Source organism: Raphanus sativus, chromosome 4 (genome assembly GCF_000801105.2).
Source record: "Raphanus sativus cultivar WK10039 chromosome 4, ASM80110v3, whole genome shotgun sequence".
In the NCBI taxonomy this organism is placed as follows: domain Eukaryota; kingdom Viridiplantae; phylum Streptophyta; class Magnoliopsida; order Brassicales; family Brassicaceae; genus Raphanus; species Raphanus sativus.
Window position 1 is genome coordinate 23,050,799 of NC_079514.1, and position 18,760 is coordinate 23,069,558.

The 18,760-nt window shown below is 39.7% G+C and overlaps 1 non-coding gene across 1 annotated transcript; it reads left to right on the plus strand.

Annotated features, from left to right (window-relative positions):
- Positions 1-9,405: 9,405 nt before the first annotated feature.
- LOC130512087 (small nucleolar RNA R71) lies at positions 9,406-9,513 on the plus strand. The gene has a single exon (XR_008945648.1). It is a non-coding gene; the product is annotated as a small nucleolar RNA R71 (small nucleolar RNA).
- The last annotated feature ends 9,247 nt before the right edge of the window (positions 9,514-18,760 follow it).

Genomic DNA, 18,760 nt, shown 5'->3' on the forward strand with positions numbered 1-18,760 from the left:
ATGAGGTTGAAGATAAGGAAGATGGGGTTTGGGATTTAGAATAAAAAAATAGATTGAGGTTAAAGGAAAGATGGGTTTGAGGTTTGGAGTATATGAGGTAGAAGATAAGGAAGACGGAGTTCGGGGTTTGGGGTTTAGGATTTTAGGGGTTTAGACAAAGAACTCGTTTAAACCGCGTAAATCTACGAGGAAATAACGAGGAAAATAAAAAAAGTAAGTTGGACTCCGCAATTCCACGTAAGCTAACGTGGTCTTTACGACGATTTCTGCTTACGTGGAATTAACGAGCCCCGAGTTATTTATTTTTAATATTCGTCGTTATTTCCTCGGTAATTTACAATGATTTATGGAGATATTTGTCTAAACCCCTAAAATCAGAAACCCCAAACCCCATCTTTCTTATCTTCTACTTCATATATTCCAAATCCCAAAGCCATCTTCCCTTTAACCTCAATCTATTTTTTTCATTCTAAACCCCAAATTCTTATAATCTCGATACACTAAATAGTTTTTCATGATTAAATCCATCAAATCACATGCATTAAGTCTGAAAATCAATCATATTAAAAACAAATACATCAATCGGATACATCTACATTTTCGTCATCATTAGAAACATCATCATCTTCATTAAACTCGTATTCAACAGCTTCGTCTGTGCCATCATCGGTAAGATCTTCGTACTCATGATTATGCGGATCAATGAGAAGAATGTCATCAATTTCTTGTTCAGGTTCCTCGACTTCATTTATCTGTTCTTCTTGCAATGGTAGTTCTTCTCCACTAATGATTCGTCCTCGAGGTGTAACTTTGATCACGGATAACCAAATTATTCCTGATTCTCTCATCTGAGGGTATGGAAGGTAGCTAACTTGATCTGCTTGTGAAGCTAAGATTAAAGGCTCGAATTTGTTGTACCTGCAAAAATAAATAAAACGTAGAAGTTAGTTTATTCTGCTCATGTATGCCAAATAAAGAATTTGTTGTACCTTCGTCCACCACTGACATCAACTACACCGAATTTGTTAAACCGAACACCTCTGTTGACGATGGGGTCGAACCATTCACATTTTAAGAAGATGCATTTCAGCTTCAATATCTCTGGTAATTCCACTTCAATAATCTCCGTCAAGATCCCGTAGAAATCGGTTTCCCCTTTCACACATATTCCATAGTTACTGGTCGCCCGCTTTCTACCATACTCATATGTGTGAAAAGTATAGCCTCGTATGAAATACATCTGTGAAGTGGTGACCTTTACATGTGGAGATTGAATTACTTCGTGTAACCACTTAGGATAATCTGCATCGTCATCATAATTAACCTGCAAAAATAAAATGAATGTTGAAATACGGATCATGTATGAATAAGAGTTTGAGTTAATACCTGATTCTTCAACCACTTAATAAAGTGTTTATCTTTCCTTTTGTCAACGTCACTTGTGGATATACCTATGAATGTTTCTTCGACTTGAGAAACAAATAGTCTGTAAAATCATATTTCATATTAATTAGTCTTTGGCAATTATATAATTAATACTTATATATATGTGTTAATTTAGAAGTGTCCATATATGTTACATTTCAAAATAACGCATCAATGGATCCTCACAATTGAGTAGAATATAGGTATGTGTACTGTGAGCGTCTTCTTCACTCGACCACCAAACCTTTTTTAATTTTCCATCCAGTCGCCAAATCTGGCTAAAGATGTCTGAAACACCAGCAACTGCATATGTTGACGCGACACCACCATCATTATATCTCCTTGTAGTTTTTTTCCGGGTACGTATTTTTGATGCAAAATAGTACGATGTGAAGTGAGAAGTTTCTTCCGTCAAACATCCAGCAATTATAGAACCTTCAACTTTTGCGAGGTTCTTTGCTTTTCCCTTCAAATATTTTATGGCTCGCTCATACTGATACATACGTCCGTAATGTACACGTCCACGAAGCAATGCCTCATATGGGAGGTGGACAGCTAGATGCTCCATGACGTCAAAAAATCCAGGAGGAAATATATTCTCCAAGTTGCACAATAAGATGGGAATGTTCTCTTGAAGCTGTTCCACGACTTCTTCTTTAAGAGTGCGCGTGCTCAGATCCCTGAAAAATGCTCCAATGCCTTGTATATTCTAAAAACAATTATACACAATATTAGTCATATATTATTTCAAACTAAATCATTATAAAATTACTGCTATAATATAGTACCTGCAAGTGCTTCATGTACGTTTGTTGGAAGTAGTTCCGCAAATGCAAAGGGAAGTAGTCGTTGCATAAAGACATGACAATCATGACTCTTCATCCCAGAAAATTTTTGACCCTTTTCAACGCATTTAGAGAGATTTGAAAAATACCCATCGGGGAACTTCACTTCTGATGCTACCCAGTTGAACAACACCGACTTTTTGTGAAGAAAATTTGAATATCGGAACGGGAACTTGTCCATTGCTTTTTATATGTAACTCACTTCTTGAGCAAATATATGGCAAGTCTATAACCTCGATTTTATGTTGTCTTTTTTCTTCCCCGGGACATTCAATATTGTATTCATGATGTTCTCAAATAAATTCTTCTCTATATGCATCACATCGAGGTTGTGGCGCAGAAGAAGATCCTTCCAATATGGCAACTCCCAAAATATACTCTTCTTGTTCCAGTTGTGATGAACACCGTAAGAATCATGCATATTACTGGGGACATGCCAATTACCACCACAAGGAACTGTTTTCAAAGCTCCAATTTAGTAATCGAGTTGCTTTTCAGTTTGTTCTCCAATTAAATATGGAGGAGGAGTGTCTCTCACAACCCTTTTGTGCCTAAACAATGTCTTGTTTCTTCGGTACGGTGATATCACTCAAATTACCCTAACAAGTGATCTTACTCTCTCAAATAAGAGGTTCGATTGTAGTACTTAGTGATCGAATCCACAAGGAGCTAAGGCACACACTAGATCTAATAGTTATGAGATTAAGCTAGGCTAATAATTTATAAAGCAGTAAATAAATATAGAAAAACAGTAAATAAAATAAAACAGTAAACAAGATGAACAATATAATTGTTCAGCTTGGTAAGGAGTTGTTTGATGGAAAGATGGTAGCTAGATCTAGGGCTTCTATTCAGGTGTTAGAGATTATAATGATATAGAGACTAAGGCATAATATTATAGAACTCAACACGCTTAACATCAATGATCTCTCACTGGTTAATAACTAGATCTTGGATCTCAACTGTCGTATGTTGACCACAAGAAAGTGTCGATCGATAATCCTATAGGGATATCGACTGATACACCTTTCTCTACGTCGATCGATTCTCCAGTCGGGATATCGATCGACGGCTTCTAGCTAAGCCTTGGCGCGAGTTGATAATGTTCACTAGGGTTTCTAAACCAGCTCTCGCTGTTATCTAGCAATCCTAACTCAGAGAAGACAAGTCAGATAAGAGACCAAGCTCTCGCTTGTGCCTAATGATTCTATGATCAAGTTCAGGTTAATTACTCAAGAACAAGTATTAAGAACAGTCTCAATGATGAATATCACAACTTAGCAATTCTATATTTGAGGCTAATCCCTTTAACCTATCTGAACCCTAAACATAACAGGTGGATCTATTCAAACATGATAGTTGTCACAGAAATCATAGATGAATAGATGAAATTGCAATAGATAAATAAACCAAAAGCAAAGGAGTTCCAAGAGGACTCTGAAGGAGTTCCTTTCTTGTCTCCTCCTAAGAACAATGAATAAAAGAAAGCGTAGAAAGCGTAGCCGTCAACAATGGCTTAGAAATAACATAAATAGGGTTTCTGGCCGTCAAGGATTTTTGGTAACTTTGTGGTGACTCCTGGGCTTCAGTCGGTCATGAAATACACTAGGCCCACATTCTGATGTCCCTGTCGATCGACATGCAGTGTGCCGCATCGATCGACATTTAATCCTCTTCTCGACAGCTTTCTCTCGCGAGGCAGACTGAACCACTCTTCAGTAAAACGGGCATAACGTCTGATACAGGATGCGGATTGACCTTGGACCGGTGGCATTGGAAAGTTAACTCAAAGCTTTATCTTGTCTCAAAAGATGGGCTAAATCCAACGGTGGGAAGGTCTCCATCGAGAACTAAACATCTGAAGCGTCTGTGCAGTTTGCACTGCGAAAGACTTTAAAAGGCACCAAAATCACCTTATATCTCCAAATCGTCTATGAATCTGTAAATACTCTAAATAGACTCCAATACATAATAAATAGTATCTATAACACTTATATACCATGGGTAAAATTAGGTAAAATCCATGGTATATCAACTCCCCCAGACTTATCCTTTTGCTTGTCCTCAAGCAAAACCAACGGACAGTCTCTCTGAAAGAGGTTTGAAAACAGCAGGGAATCAAAAGATTTTAAAATAACTCAGTTCATCATCTCTTTAGTAGTGCAAACCAAATCATTAAACATCCTAACCTCAGAAGCACATTATGCAATATCCTAGTATAACAACCAAATTCACCTAGTCAACAACCTAACAGATCATGTCTGACAATCCCCTCTACTAACCTCATTTCTTGCATAAAATAAATGTGTAGGCTTTACCTTGGGAGTATCGATCACATGACAAATCGATTCAACTCAAACAAGTTTCTGAACACACATGTAGTCTTCTCTGGTCTCTTTCTCCCCTCTTCTCTCTTCTCTGAATCTCTTATTAGTTTTAGTTTCAATTTCAATGAACTTCGATGCTGATTCAGACCATCTATTTCATTTCATTGACATTGTTTCATTTGTAACTCATACATTCTGACAAAGTGTAGCGAATAATGGGGTCACATGTAATTTACCTATCCCTCGTTTCCACAATGTGTGATCATCCTTGAGATTTAGAATAATGGGGTCGCAGGTAATTTACCTATCCCTCTGCCTCTCAAGAAATCATATCAATATTTTCTTTATAAACTTAGATCTTGAGATGCCGAAGAGAGAGAAGGAAGGAAACGAGAAGCACACCGACTTTTTACCTTCCAGACTTGTAGGAGGATTCCGATCCTATGTATACCAAGCCACAAGACAAGCAAATCATGTCAAATTAGGTTGGAGATCAGCTTTGGTTCCTTAAAACAATCTCAGCAAGTGCAAACATAGTTGACAGGTTGATCCACTTTAGTATCTCTAGTACTTTCTGCAGTTAGTAAATCTAAGACTAGTCTAAAGAGTAGTTAGATGACAAGTAATAAATCGAAACAGATCATCATCTCCTTCTTGACTCAATAATTTTTTTTTTTTTGAAAACATTTTAAATAAGACTCATAAAGTAGATAATCATTAGTAATCCCCCTAGACTTAAATTACACTGTCCCCAGTGTAAAACAGTCGGTGGTAGGGCGAAAATCATAAAGCATAAGTACATAATTTAACAAGTTAGAACGTTATACCTGACCGAAACCGTATCGATCGATGTAGGTAAGTGCATGTCGATCGTTGATGTTAGGAGTTTTTGAGGCTCATAAGTCAAATGATAGTAAAATGGAAGTAATATGTCGAACCAGCTCTGAGGGATTTCAAGCACTAAGAATGCAAGCACTTACTTAATCTAAATGCAACAATGATTTAAGATGATTTCAGTAACAATGACTAATTATGATGACAAGATAGAACTAAGGTGCAGTAAATGAATGACTTGCTTAAATATGATAAAAGAGAACTCATGGGCATAGGAATATGATTTCGGGTGATCAAGTATCAAACAAGGATGACAAATGATGAATCAAACAAATGACCTTAAGCCTAAACACGATCCTAAGCAAGCTCTATATCTAGATGAATGCTCATTTGCTAACACATCTCAAACATCAAATCTCTTTGGCTGAATGATATGAAAGCAATCAGTAAGAACAGATTTATTAGCTATCCTAACACTCTTAACAACAAATATCTTTGGCAAGATGCATTAAGAGCCTAGCAGAGTTGTCTCAGACATTTCAACAAACACCTTTTGGGTGGGAAATGTCTAGAGAACAACTTTCGAATGATCAGATCGAAAGAGGCTATAAGAACACTCTACTAGCAAGGCTTGAGATTGATCTACACTAAAAACATCCTTGATCTAACCTAATCACCCTAGTCTCCCTAACCCATGAATTCAAAAGAGAACTACTCACTAATCTTCATGTTAAACCTTAAACCCATACTGGATTTCAGATTAAACATGTAGATGAACACATGAAATCAATAAGAAATCAATAACAATAGAACAATGAATCCAAAAGATGAACTTTCCAAGAGTATTTTGTGGTTTTCTCTTCAACAAAAGATAATATGCCCAAAAGTCGCTACAATCAGTCTTAAACTTAGGTTTTTCAGAGTGCCAAAACGACATAAGTAATTGCAAATAGGTCCTTGAATTAAAAAGAAATCGAAAATAAGAAACACGCAGCGACCTCCGCAGGTCGCTCCAGCACGTCGCTCTGGCCTTGGGAGCGACCTCGGATGGTCGCTGCGAGGGGTCGCTCCGGAGCATTTTCTTCGTCTTCGAGCCGTGTAAAGCCGAGCGACTTGGAGTGGTCGCTCTAGCTTGGGTCGTCAAGGTCGCTCCGGCTGGAGCGAGGTCTCACAGCGACCTCTGCAGGTCGCTCCAGCCTCTTCTCGTCCAATCATCCTCCTTTTCACATCTTTTGAGCTCCAAATGCATCCCAATGTCTCCAAAAGCTCCATAAGATGCTCAAATACCTGATAAGGACTCATGTATGCAAAATGCAACCTAAACATGGCTAAAATCTAACCTACATGATGAAAATGCATGAAAAGGAATGGGTGAAACAATGCAATTATGCAAGACATCAACTCCCCCAAACTTGTTCTTTTACTTGTCCACAAGTGAACTTTCTAGAACTCATTGAGAAAGAGGATGTGATGGTGGGAGCTCATAGCCAAAAGAAACACACATAGGACTAGATTTTACTCAAAGTCCAAAAATAGCACACTCTCTTATTGCACTCTAGCTTCTCAAGGCCTATCCATACACCTATGCCTCTACACAACTTACAATGCTCATCCATCAACAAGCTCTTTAGACCAACTCTCACATTCATTTATACAACACAAAAGGTGAATACTTGCAAATGGGGACTTGATCTCAATCATTTGGCTTGGTAAGAGTGAAAATGGTCTAATGTGAAGCAAGAGGGGTTTCAAATGCATCTTTCATGGTCACTAACTCTCAAGAAAATGAGCAAGAACATTATGCAAAATTTAACTAAGAAAAGGAGCAATTCATGGCTACAATGACTTGTTCTTATCATTCTACCATTTTCCTAAATGATTACAAGTTCTACCCTTCTTCTTTTCATCATCCCAAAACCCAAAGATACCACTTTCATCACTCACCCAATGAACACTCTTCTTTTTCTTATCTTAACCAACTAGGGATATTTTTATTTTTTTTTACTAAACTCTTTTTCTTTTTCTTTCCCCCATTCTTTTCATGTTTCTTTTCTTTTGACTCTTAAGGGGATTCTATTTATACACTCTAGAGTTTTTCTCTTTCTTTTTTATCCCTAGTGGTTTTCTTTTCTTTACTCACTTTTTTGGTTCACTTCCTTCACTTTTCTCTCACACCCCAATCCCAAGATCAAAATCAAGCTTACAAACCCAACAACCATCCTAAGTGCTAGCTCAAATGAGGTCCTAATGCTAGCCAAAGATAAGAACAAACCATTGTCGCTCCTAATACTCTCAAGATTTTGCACATGACAAGCTTTCACAAAAAGGCCTCACTCAAGCAAATCAATGATGGCTTCAATGAATGGTAAGGGTTAAAGGGTATGGGAGTGCCATTTGGATTAACAAGAGGATAATGAATGAAATAAGATAACCCAAATGTGTATGAGATCCATGACTAAGTATGCAAGTGCCCATATGCAAGAGAGATTAAGTTCATTACATTCAAGTTCAGTTTGGAGTTGGTTTTCAAGAACAATATCAATATCAAGCAAGCAACACGTTTCAAGAAGAGCTTTCAAGGCTCGAAACATACAAGGCTTTTTCAAGAGGTGCATTATCAATTCAAACGCGAAGTGGTGTTCTTTCCAAGGCATTTTAAATCATTGCTCCCAATGCAAGTGAAATGCAACCTATATGCTCTAGACTCTCCTAAAAGGTGCAAGTGAATGCAGTCTAAATGATTTGCGCTTTTTTTTTTTTATCACAATGCCAATCATTGATGCTTTCATTGAGGGACCAGCATGAAAGCATCAATGATTGGCATTGTGATCTGAACCTCACTCATCTGCTTCTCAAACAGAGCTTTGTACTTCTCCAGCAACTGCTTCTTGAACCTACCAGGAAATGGAAGTTTGGGTTCATAAGGAGGAGGGACAAAAGCATTCTCCTTTGCTGGAGGAACAACTTCACCATCTTTTACAGTCTTCTTCTCCTCTCCAACCTTTCCTTTACCCTTAGCTTCCACAATCTTCTCCAAGACCTCATCATTAGTCTTCTCATCAACAATAACCACTTCATCATCTATGTTGATGGCCACCCCCTCACCTAGTTTCTCAGCATCCTTGGTGAGAGTTCTAGGAGGTAACTCCTTACCACTCCTAAGTGTGATAGCTTTTGCATCCTTGGGATTCTGCTCAGGTTTTCCAGGTAGAGAGCCTTGTTGGCGATTTTGCTGAGTGTTCATGGAAGCAAATTGGTTCTCCAAAGCTCTGAACTTGTTGTTGAGATCATTGTAGCTCCCATCAATCTTGTTGTGAAGGTTTTTCAGCTCATAACTAACATGCTTCTCACTTCTAGTCTGTGACTCCAAGATTTTTTTCAGAAGTGTATCAGTGCTGTTCTCTTGGGGTGTAGAGCTAGATGGAGCAGGCTGCTGTTGAGAAGAGTTCTGACCTTGGTTGGGAAAACCAGGAGGAGGGTTTTGCTTTTGCTGATAGCCACCTTGCTGGTTGTTCCTAGGCTGATATCCATTCTGCTGGTTGTTAGAATAAGGTCTCTGCTGATAGTTGTTGTACTGAAAGTTTGGCTCCTTCTTGTACCAAGTACCATTGTTGTTGATAAAACACAACTCTTCCTGACCTTCCAGACCTTCAACCTCATTGACAGCAGCTGGTATCTCGTGCTGTGGGTTGCCAACAAAGTTCATCTGAGCTTGAGAAGCTTTATCAGCAATGAGGATGTCAATCTTATCCTGCAAAGCCTTTATCTCTTTTCTTGTCGGCTTGTCTGCTGACCTATCGGCTCTGTCATGATCCCCACTGTAGACAGCATCACTTTTGACCATGTTTTAAACAAGTTTCCCTGCCTCTTCTTCTGTTCTGTCCAAGAAGTTCCCATTACTTGCAGTATCCAATCTTGCTCTGTACTCAGGTAAGGCACCTCTGTAGAATGTGCTAAGCAAGCTTCTCTTGTTGAAACCATGGTGTGGGCATTGAGCTAGGTAGCCATTGAACCTTTCCCATGCTTCACTGAATCCTTCCAAGTTCTTCTGCTTGAATCCGGATATCTCATTCCTGTAGTCAGCTGTCTTGGAAGTAGAGAAGAATTTCTCTAGGAAAGCTTTCTTGCAGTCATCCCAAGTGGTGATGGAGTTGCTTGGCAGAGACTTCTCCCACTGACGTGCCTTATCCCCCAAAGAGAAAGGGAAAAGCTTGAGCTTGAAAGCATCCTCTGATACACCATTGGTTTTGGAGAGACCACAATATCTATCAAAACTGTCCAAGTGGTCGAATGGATTCTCTGCAGCCAGACCATGAAACTTGTTGTTCTCAATCCGGTTCAGCAACCCTGACTTGATCTCAAAGTTGTTTGCTGCCACAGCTGGTGCTCTGATTCCTAACAGGTGGCCATGGTTAGTTGGGCGGTCATAGGCACCAATAGGTCGAGCTGGTGGGGCGTTGCCATCGCCATTCGCTTGTGGGTCAGCCATTTCAATGTTCGGATCCTGTATGTGAGCCTGTTGCTCCTCTTCTCTCCTTTTTCTAACACACTCCCTCTCTAAAGCTCGGATGTCTGCTGCTCTTGGAACTAGGTTTGTTGGACCCCTGCTCCTCAAGTTCATACACCTGCAGATCAAAAGGGAATTGAAGAAGGAGAGTCAGTAATCAGCAAAATAAAAAAAAATGATTTAGTCTCAAGCAAGCTACTAAATCTCAATGGTCAAATCTACTCAGAATTTGGCAACGTCGCCAATTTGATGTTAGGAGTTTTTGAGGCTCCTAAGTCAAATGATAGTAAAATGGAAGTAATATGTCAAACCAGCTCTGAGGGATTTCAAGCACTAAGAATGCAAGCACTTACTTAATCTAAATGCAACAATGATTTAAGATGATTTCAGTAACAATGACTAATTATGATGACAAGATAGAACTAAGGTACAGTAAATGAATGACTTGCTTAAATATGATAAAAGAGAACTCATGGGCATAGGAATATGATTTCGGGTGATCAAGTATCAAACAAGGATGACAAATGATGAATCAAACAAATGACCTTAAGCCTAAACACGATCCTAAGCAAGCTCTATATCTAGATGAATGCTCATTTGCTAACACATCTCAAACATCAAATCTTTTTGGCTGAATGATATGAAAGCAATCAGTAAGAACATATTTATTAGCTATCCTAACACTCTTAACAACAAATATCTTTGGCAAGATGCATTAAGAGCCTAGCAGAGTTGTCTCAGACATTTCAACAAACACCTTTTGGGTGGGAAATGTCTAGAGAACAACTTTCGAATGATCAGATCGAAAGAGGTTATAAGAACACTCTACTAGCAAGGCTTGAGATTGATCTACACTAAAAACATCCTTGATCTAACCTAATCACCCTAGTCTCCCTAACCCATGAATTCAAAAGAGAACTACTCACTAATCTTCATGTTAAACCTTAAACCCATACTGGATTTCAGATTAAACATGTAGATGAACACAGGAAATCAATAAGAAATCAATAACAATAGAACAATGAATCCAAAAGATGAACTTTCCAAGAGTATTTTGTGGTTTTCTCTTCAACAAAAGATAATATGCCCAAAAGTCGCTACAATCAGTCTTAAACTTAGGTTTTTCAGAGTGCCAAAACGACATAAGTAATTGCAAATAGGTCCTTGAATTAAAAAGAAATCGAAAATAAGAAACACGCAGCGACCTCCGCAGGTCGCTCCAGCACGTCGCTCTGGCCTTGGGAGCGACCTCGGATGGTCGCTGCGAGGGGTCGCTCCGGAGCATTTTCTTCGTCTTCGAGCCGTGTAAAGCCGAGCGACTTGGAGTGGTCGCTCTAGCTTGGGTCGTCAAGGTCGCTCCGGCTGGAGCGAGGTCTCACAGCGACCTCTGCAGGTCGCTCCAGCCTCTTCTCGTCCAATCATCCTCCTTTTCACATCTTTTGAGCTCCAAATGCATCCCAATGTCTCCAAAAGCTCCATAAGATGCTCCAATACCTGATAAGGACTCATGTATGCAAAATGCAACCTAAACATGGCTAAAATCTAACCTACATGATGAAAATGCATGAAAAGGAATGGGTGAAACAATGCAATTATGCAAGACATCAACTCCCCCAAACTTGTTCTTTTACTTGTCCACAAGTGAACTTTCTAGAACTCATTGAGAAAGAGGATGTGATGGTGGGAGCTCATAGCCAAAAGAAACACACATAGGACTAGATTTTACTCAAAGTCCAAAAATAGCACACTCTCTTATTGCACTCTAGCTTCTCAAGGCCTATCCATACTCCTATGCCTCTACACAACTTACAATGCTCATCCATCAACAAGCTCTTTAGACCAACTCTCACATTCATTTATACAACACAAAAGGTGAATACTTGCAAATGGGGACTTGATCTCAATCATTTGGCTTGGTAAGAGTGAAAATGGTCTAATGTGAAGCAAGAGGGGTTTCAAATGCATCTTTCATGGTCACTAACTCTCAAGAAAATGAGCAAGAACATTATGCAAAATTTAACTAAGAAAAGGAGCAATTCATGGCTACAATGACTTGTTCTTATCATTCTACCATTTTCCTAAATGATTACAAGTTCTACCCTTCTTCTTTTCATCATCCCAAAACCCAAAGATACCACTTTCATCACTCACCCAATGAACACTCTTCTTTTTCTTATCTTAACCAACTAGGGATATTTTTTTTTTTTTTTACTAAACTCTTTTTCTTTTTCTTTCCCCCATTCTTTTCATGTTTCTTTTCTTTTGACTCTTAAGGGGATTCTATTTATACACTCTAGAGTTTTTCTCTTTCTTTTTTATCCCTAGTGGTTTTCTTTTCTTTACTCACTTTTTTGGTTCACTTCCTTCACTTTTCTCTCACACCCCAATCCCAAGATCAAAATCAAGCTTACAAACCCAACAACCATCCTAAGTGCTAGCTCAAATGAGGTCCTAATGCTAGCCAAAGATAAGAACAAACCATTGTCGCTCCTAATACTCTCAAGATTTTGCACATGACAAGCTTTCACAAAAAGGCCTCACTCAAGCAAATCAATGATGGCTTCAATGAATGGTAAGGGTTAAAGGGTATGGGAGTGCCATTTGGATTAACAAGAGGATAATGAATGAAATAAGATAACCCAAATGTGTATGAGATCCATGACTAAGTATGCAAGTGCCCATATGCAAGAGAGATTAAGTTCATTACATTCAAGTTCAGTTTGGAGTTGGTTTTCAAGAACAATATCAATATCAAGCAAGCAACACGTTTCAAGAAGAGCTTTCAAGGCTCGAAACATACAAGGCTTTTTCAAGAGGTGCATTATCAATTCAAACGCGAAGTGGTGTTCTTTCCAAGGCATTTTAAATCATTGCTCCCAATGCAAGTGAAATGCAACCTATATGCTCTAGACTCTCCTAAAAGGTGCAAGTGAATGCAGTCTAAATGATTTGCGCTTTTTTTTTTTATCACAATGCCAATCATTGATGCTTTCATTGAGGGACCAGCATGAAAGCATCAATGATTGGCATTGTGATCTGAACCTCACTCATCTGCTTCTCAAACAGAGCTTTGTACTTCTCCAGCAACTGCTTCTTGAACCTACCAGGGAATGGAAGTTTGGGTTCATAAGGAGGAGGGACAAAAGCATTCTCCTTTGCTGGAGGAACAACTTCACCATCTTTTACAGTCTTCTTCTCCTCTCCAACCTTTCCTTTACCCTTAGCTTCCACAATCTTCTCCAAGACCTCATCATTAGTCTTCTCATCAACAATAACCACTTCATCATCTATGTTGATGGCCACCCCCTCACCTAGTTTCTCAGCATCCTTGGTGAGAGTTCTAGGAGGTAACTCCTTACCACTCCTAAGTGTGATAGCTTTTGCATCCTTGGGATTCTGCTCAGGTTTTCCAGGTAGAGAGCCTTGTTGGCGATTTTGCTGAGTGTTCATGGAAGGAAATTGGTTCTCCAAAGCTCTGAACTTGTTGTTGAGATCATTGTAGCTCCCATCAATCTTGTTGTGAAGGTTTTTCAGCTCATAACTAACATGCTTCTCACTTCTAGTCTGTGACTCCAAGAGTATTTTGTGGTTTTCTCTTCAACAAAAGATAATATGCCCAAAAGTCGCTACAATCTGTCTTAAACTTAGGTTTTTCAGAGTGCCAAAACGACATAAGTAATTGCAAATAGGTCTTTGAATTAAAAAGAAATTGAAAATAAGAAACACGCAGCGACCTCCGCAGGTCGCTCCAGCACGTCGCTCTGGCCTTGGGAGCGACCTCGGATGGTCGCTGCGAGGGGTCGCTCCGGAGCATTTTCTTCGTCTTCGAGCCGTGTAAAGCCGAGCGACTTGGAGTGGTCGCTCTAGCTTGGGTCGTCAAGGTCGCTCCGGCTGGAGCGAGGTCTCACAGCGACCTCTGCAGGTCGCTCCAGCCTCTTCTCGTCCAATCATCCTCCTTTTCACATCTTTTGAGCTCCAAATGCATCCCAATGTCTCCAAAAGCTCCATAAGATGCTCCAATACCTGATAAGGACTCATGTATGCAAAATGCAACCTAAACATGGCTAGAATCTAACCTACATGATGAAAATGCATGAAAAGGAATGGGTGAAACAATGCAATTATGCAAGACATCAATCGTGGCTGATGTAATGATGTCGATCGATATCGACTTGGTCACGTCGGTTGTTAGAGATGGCAAACTTCCACTCGGATCCTTTTTTATACTAACTAAAACACAATATTAGTAGAAACTCCCCCAGACTTAAACAACACTATCTCCAATGTTATACAGTCCAAGATCGGTGGGAGAATAAATCATAAGGAAAAAATTTAACAAGGAAAAATGGTAACCTGAATTTGATGTGAATATCAATCAACACAGCTAAGTGTAGGGATGTCAACTGGACACTCTGTCCATGGACATCCATGTCCAAATTAATATGGACTAATATGGACATATGCCCAAATCCGTCCAAAATATTTTGTTGTCCAACTGGACAACGCCCAAATACGCGCAAGGAGCAATGGACAAGACCAGATGGACATGGGCCATCCAAATCATTAAAATGTCTAGGGTTTTTAATTGGGAAAAAATCATTTTTTTCATTTGGCCGTCACTCTTATCTCTCGATCTCATATCTCTCGATCTCAAGCTCTCCATGATTCAATCTCTCTCGATCTCGAGCTCAAACATGGAGTTTTAATCTAAGTATCTGTTGTTAGAGGTGTCAATTGGGATGTCCAAGTCCATTTGGGCTGTCCAAATGGACACACCAGTCCAAATGGACATTATTTTTTTTAATCTCAGATTGTACCAGACCAAATTGTCCAGACCAAATTGGCCCATTTCAAATAGGCATTCCGCAAAGCCCAAATACAACCTCTACTTTAACATCCAAAAAATTCATTTTTAACAAAAAAACATAATTTCATTGTTTTTTAATTCAAAAGCATAGATACGATTTTGGCGAGAAAACTTGATTTTACGGTTTTGATGGGAAAACTCGATTTTACGATTTTGGCGGAAAAACTCGATTTTACGGTTTTGACGGGAAAACTAAAAATTCGATTTTATGATTTTGGTGAGAAATCTCAATTTTACGGTTTTGGAAAAAAAACTTGATTTCACTGTTTTGGTGGAAAAACTCGATTTTACGATTTTGGCGGGAAATCTCAATTTAACGGTTTTGGCGGAAAACCTCGATTTACAGTTTTGACGGAAAAACTCAATTTACAGTTTTGACGGGAAAACTCGATTTTACGGTTTTGACGGGAAAACTCGATTTTACGGTTTTGGCGGGAAAACTCGACTTTACGGTTTTGGCGGGAAAACTCGACTTTACGGTTTTGGCGGGAAAAACTCGATTTGCAGTTTTGACGGAAAAATTAGATTTACAGTTTTGACGGGAAAACTCGAAAACTCGATTTTAAGATTTTGGCGGGAAATCTTCATTTTACAGTTTTGACGGGAAAACTCAACTTACGGTTCTGTCAAGAAATCTCGATTACGGTTTTGGAGGGAAAACTTGATTTTTTCCTCAAAATAAAATCCTATGATTTTTGTATCATTTGGCCGCCCATGTCCATTTGGGTTAAGACCATTGGATTTGGGTCTAATTGGTTAAACCCAATTGGACATCTTTATTTGTTGGTCTAATTTGGTTTAGTCCAAATGGGTTTGGACATGGGTGACCAATGACATGATGTCCAAATTGACATCCCTATCTGTTGTTATATATAAAATTTAGAATCTGTATACTTTTTACATCAAGTGGACAAACTGGACTCCATGGACAGTCCAACTGGACATGGTCCTATTTGGACATGGACTATTTGGACATGGTCCTATTTGGACATAGACTATTTGGACATGGTCCTATTTGGACATCAAGACCAAAAACGCCCAAAAAAAAGTCCATCTGGACATGTCCACTTCCGTCCGGACATTCCAATTGACATCCCTAGTTAAGTGGTGATCAATACCCTTGATGTTCTGTCGATCGACACAGTTAAGTGGTGATCAATCGATGCTATTGAGGATTTGTCGACCGATGCTGGCCGGCCATGGTCGATTCTTGTGCAAACTCATCTTCCTTGACTATATCCCTTGTACTTTTACTTAACATAAAACACTAAAAGTTAGTAGTAGATAAATATAAAACCAATAATTTTTTTTTTCCGAATAAACAATGATTCTGCTACAGTAGTGTTGCTACAGTGATTCTGCTACAGTAACTCTGCTACAGTGTCGATCGATTTGCTTGCTACAGTGTCGCTCGATTTCCTAGCTATAGTGTCGCTCGATGATCTTGCTAGAATGTCGCTCGGCATTGTTGTTACAGTGCGTGCACACTGTTCATCTTTTTTTTTGAACCTGCAATAATTAAAAACAAAATCAGTAGTATATGTAAATAAAACAAAATTTAAAACAAACCTAACAGTGGGTTACCTCCCACTCAGCGCTTATTTTTAGTCATTAGCTTGACTTTTGGAGATCTGATTTAGTTCGGATGAGAATGAGAACATGCTCCAAAACAAGTCTCAATGTCCACTCTTTGAAGCTTTATCATTCTTGTGTGAAAGCCTCCTCCATAAACTCTTCTCCTTTGTCTATCATCTCAGTAATAAGGAGTGCTCGAAGCTTTGCAAACGGCTGTGAGAAGTTTCTGCCTGGCACTCTCGATTTCCTAACAATATCTGGGAAGTGAAGAATCAATGGTAACTAAGAACCTCTCTTTGTTCGTTTCCTCTTCTTCCAATTCCTCCTCTTCCTTCCCCCAGACTTATCTGATCGCGTGGTGGTATCTCCATCAAAAATATTTCCACACACATCAAACTCCTTCTGCTCTGATACACGTTCGATGTCACTCGATACTGCTTCTCTGGGGCCTTTGTCGACTTCATCCCTGAATGGCAGCCCTCTCTGAGAAGCTTCTTCGTGCTGATGATCATCCAATACCTCACTGAAATGACCCATATGCGCACCTTTATCTGGTGGTATAGGAGATTCAGATTCAACCACAGTACATGGAACCACAATCTTCACAGGGTCATGTATTCTCTTTATTCTTTTGCAAATTCCAGCAGCTTCTTCTGCGCAAAAGGGTCTTAGGTGTTTAGGGACAGCAAGGTATGAGGTCTCAGACTTATGCATTCTCTCCTCAATCGGTTTCAGCTTAACTGTGCATCCTGGTAGCTCGTCCAACAATGAGTATCGATCGATGCAGTTTGATGTGTGTCGATCGATGATGTAGGGTGGGTGTAGATCGATGATGTAGGGTGGGTGTAGATCGATGATGAATGGCGTGTGTCGATCGATGGTGAATGGCGGGTATCGAGCGATCTCATCATGTTGGTGTTGAACGATGCTAACCTTTAGTGAAGTTTCTGGATCCTTAAGCTTCATCTCTGAGTCATGTGCTTCATCCTCTAGCTCCAAGAAATCTTCTGTAGAAACTTCTCTACTCGAATCCAAATCTCCAAGTTGTTTTCTATCCGCTGGCTCCAATAAATCATCCATGGTAATCTTTATGTACATATCTAAGGCAGGATAACAACTTGGTACATCAATGCTCTTCTGTGTCGAGTCTGCAATGTCCCGAGGACTACTCGTTTTTTTCAGGGATTTCTAGTGGTATCGGTCGATGACAAAAGTGTGTATCGGTCGATTCTGGGGTCCTGGTGTCGATCGATGTGGAGGTCATTGGGTTGATCGATGTGGAGGTCATGGGGTTGATCGATGTTGAGCTTGTGTCACTAATATCGGCTTCTTCTACGCTGGTCAGCTCTTCAGGGCCAGTCTGTTCGTCATCCTCTACCATATATTCCAGCATAGATCTCATCTCAATCTCTAGATTTGCTGCAGCATCATAGAGAAATTTGTTGAGGAAGGCGTTCACAATGTCATCCCAGTTGGTTAGAGATACTGGCTGAAGTTGACTGAACCAGCTAAATGCATCTCCAGAAACAGAATATGGGAAGATCTTACATAGCATATGGTATTCACACACTTCATTCTGCTCGCTCCTTGATACTAGATCCTCAAGCTCTTCTATGTGGTTTCTGGAATCTTGGTGAGGAAGACCTCGGAAAGGGTTCACACTTACCCAATCATACCATTGCTTGTCGGATTAAAGTCTTTTGTCTCAGCAACATCAATCACATTAGGGATTACAGCACCCTCTGCATTAATCAATTGTCCTGAGGTGTTGCAAGGATGACACTCTTCGTCTCGCCAGATACCTTTCTTATCGATCTTAAGTATTAGCGCTTTGACCTCCTTTGTTTCCCTGCGGGTGGTGTCGGTCGAGTCTTGATGAACAAAAATTTTCGGCGTCGGATGAACAGTACCCGGATGAATAGTGTCGCAGTGAACAGTGTTTTGATGAACAGTGTCGCGGTGAACAGCACCGCGATGAACATTATCGTGATGAACAGTGTCACGATGAACAGTACCGTGATAAACAGTATCGTGATGAAAAGTGTCACGATGAACAGTACCGCGATGAACAGTATCGGCTGACGCGGGATGAACAGTATCGATCGATTTCGGACGAACAGTGTCGATCAATACATGATGAACAGTGTTTGGATGAACAGTGTTTTTGTGAACAATGCTGAGATGAACAGTGTCGATCGATACTGGATGAACAGTGTCGATCACGTCCGATGAACAGTGTCGATCGACGCGGGATGAACAGTGTCGATCGACGTTGGATGAACAGTGTCGATCGATGCGGGGTAAACAATACCTCGATGAACAATACCGGGATGAACAGTACTTCGGTGAACAGTACCAGAGTGAAAAGTACCTCGATAAA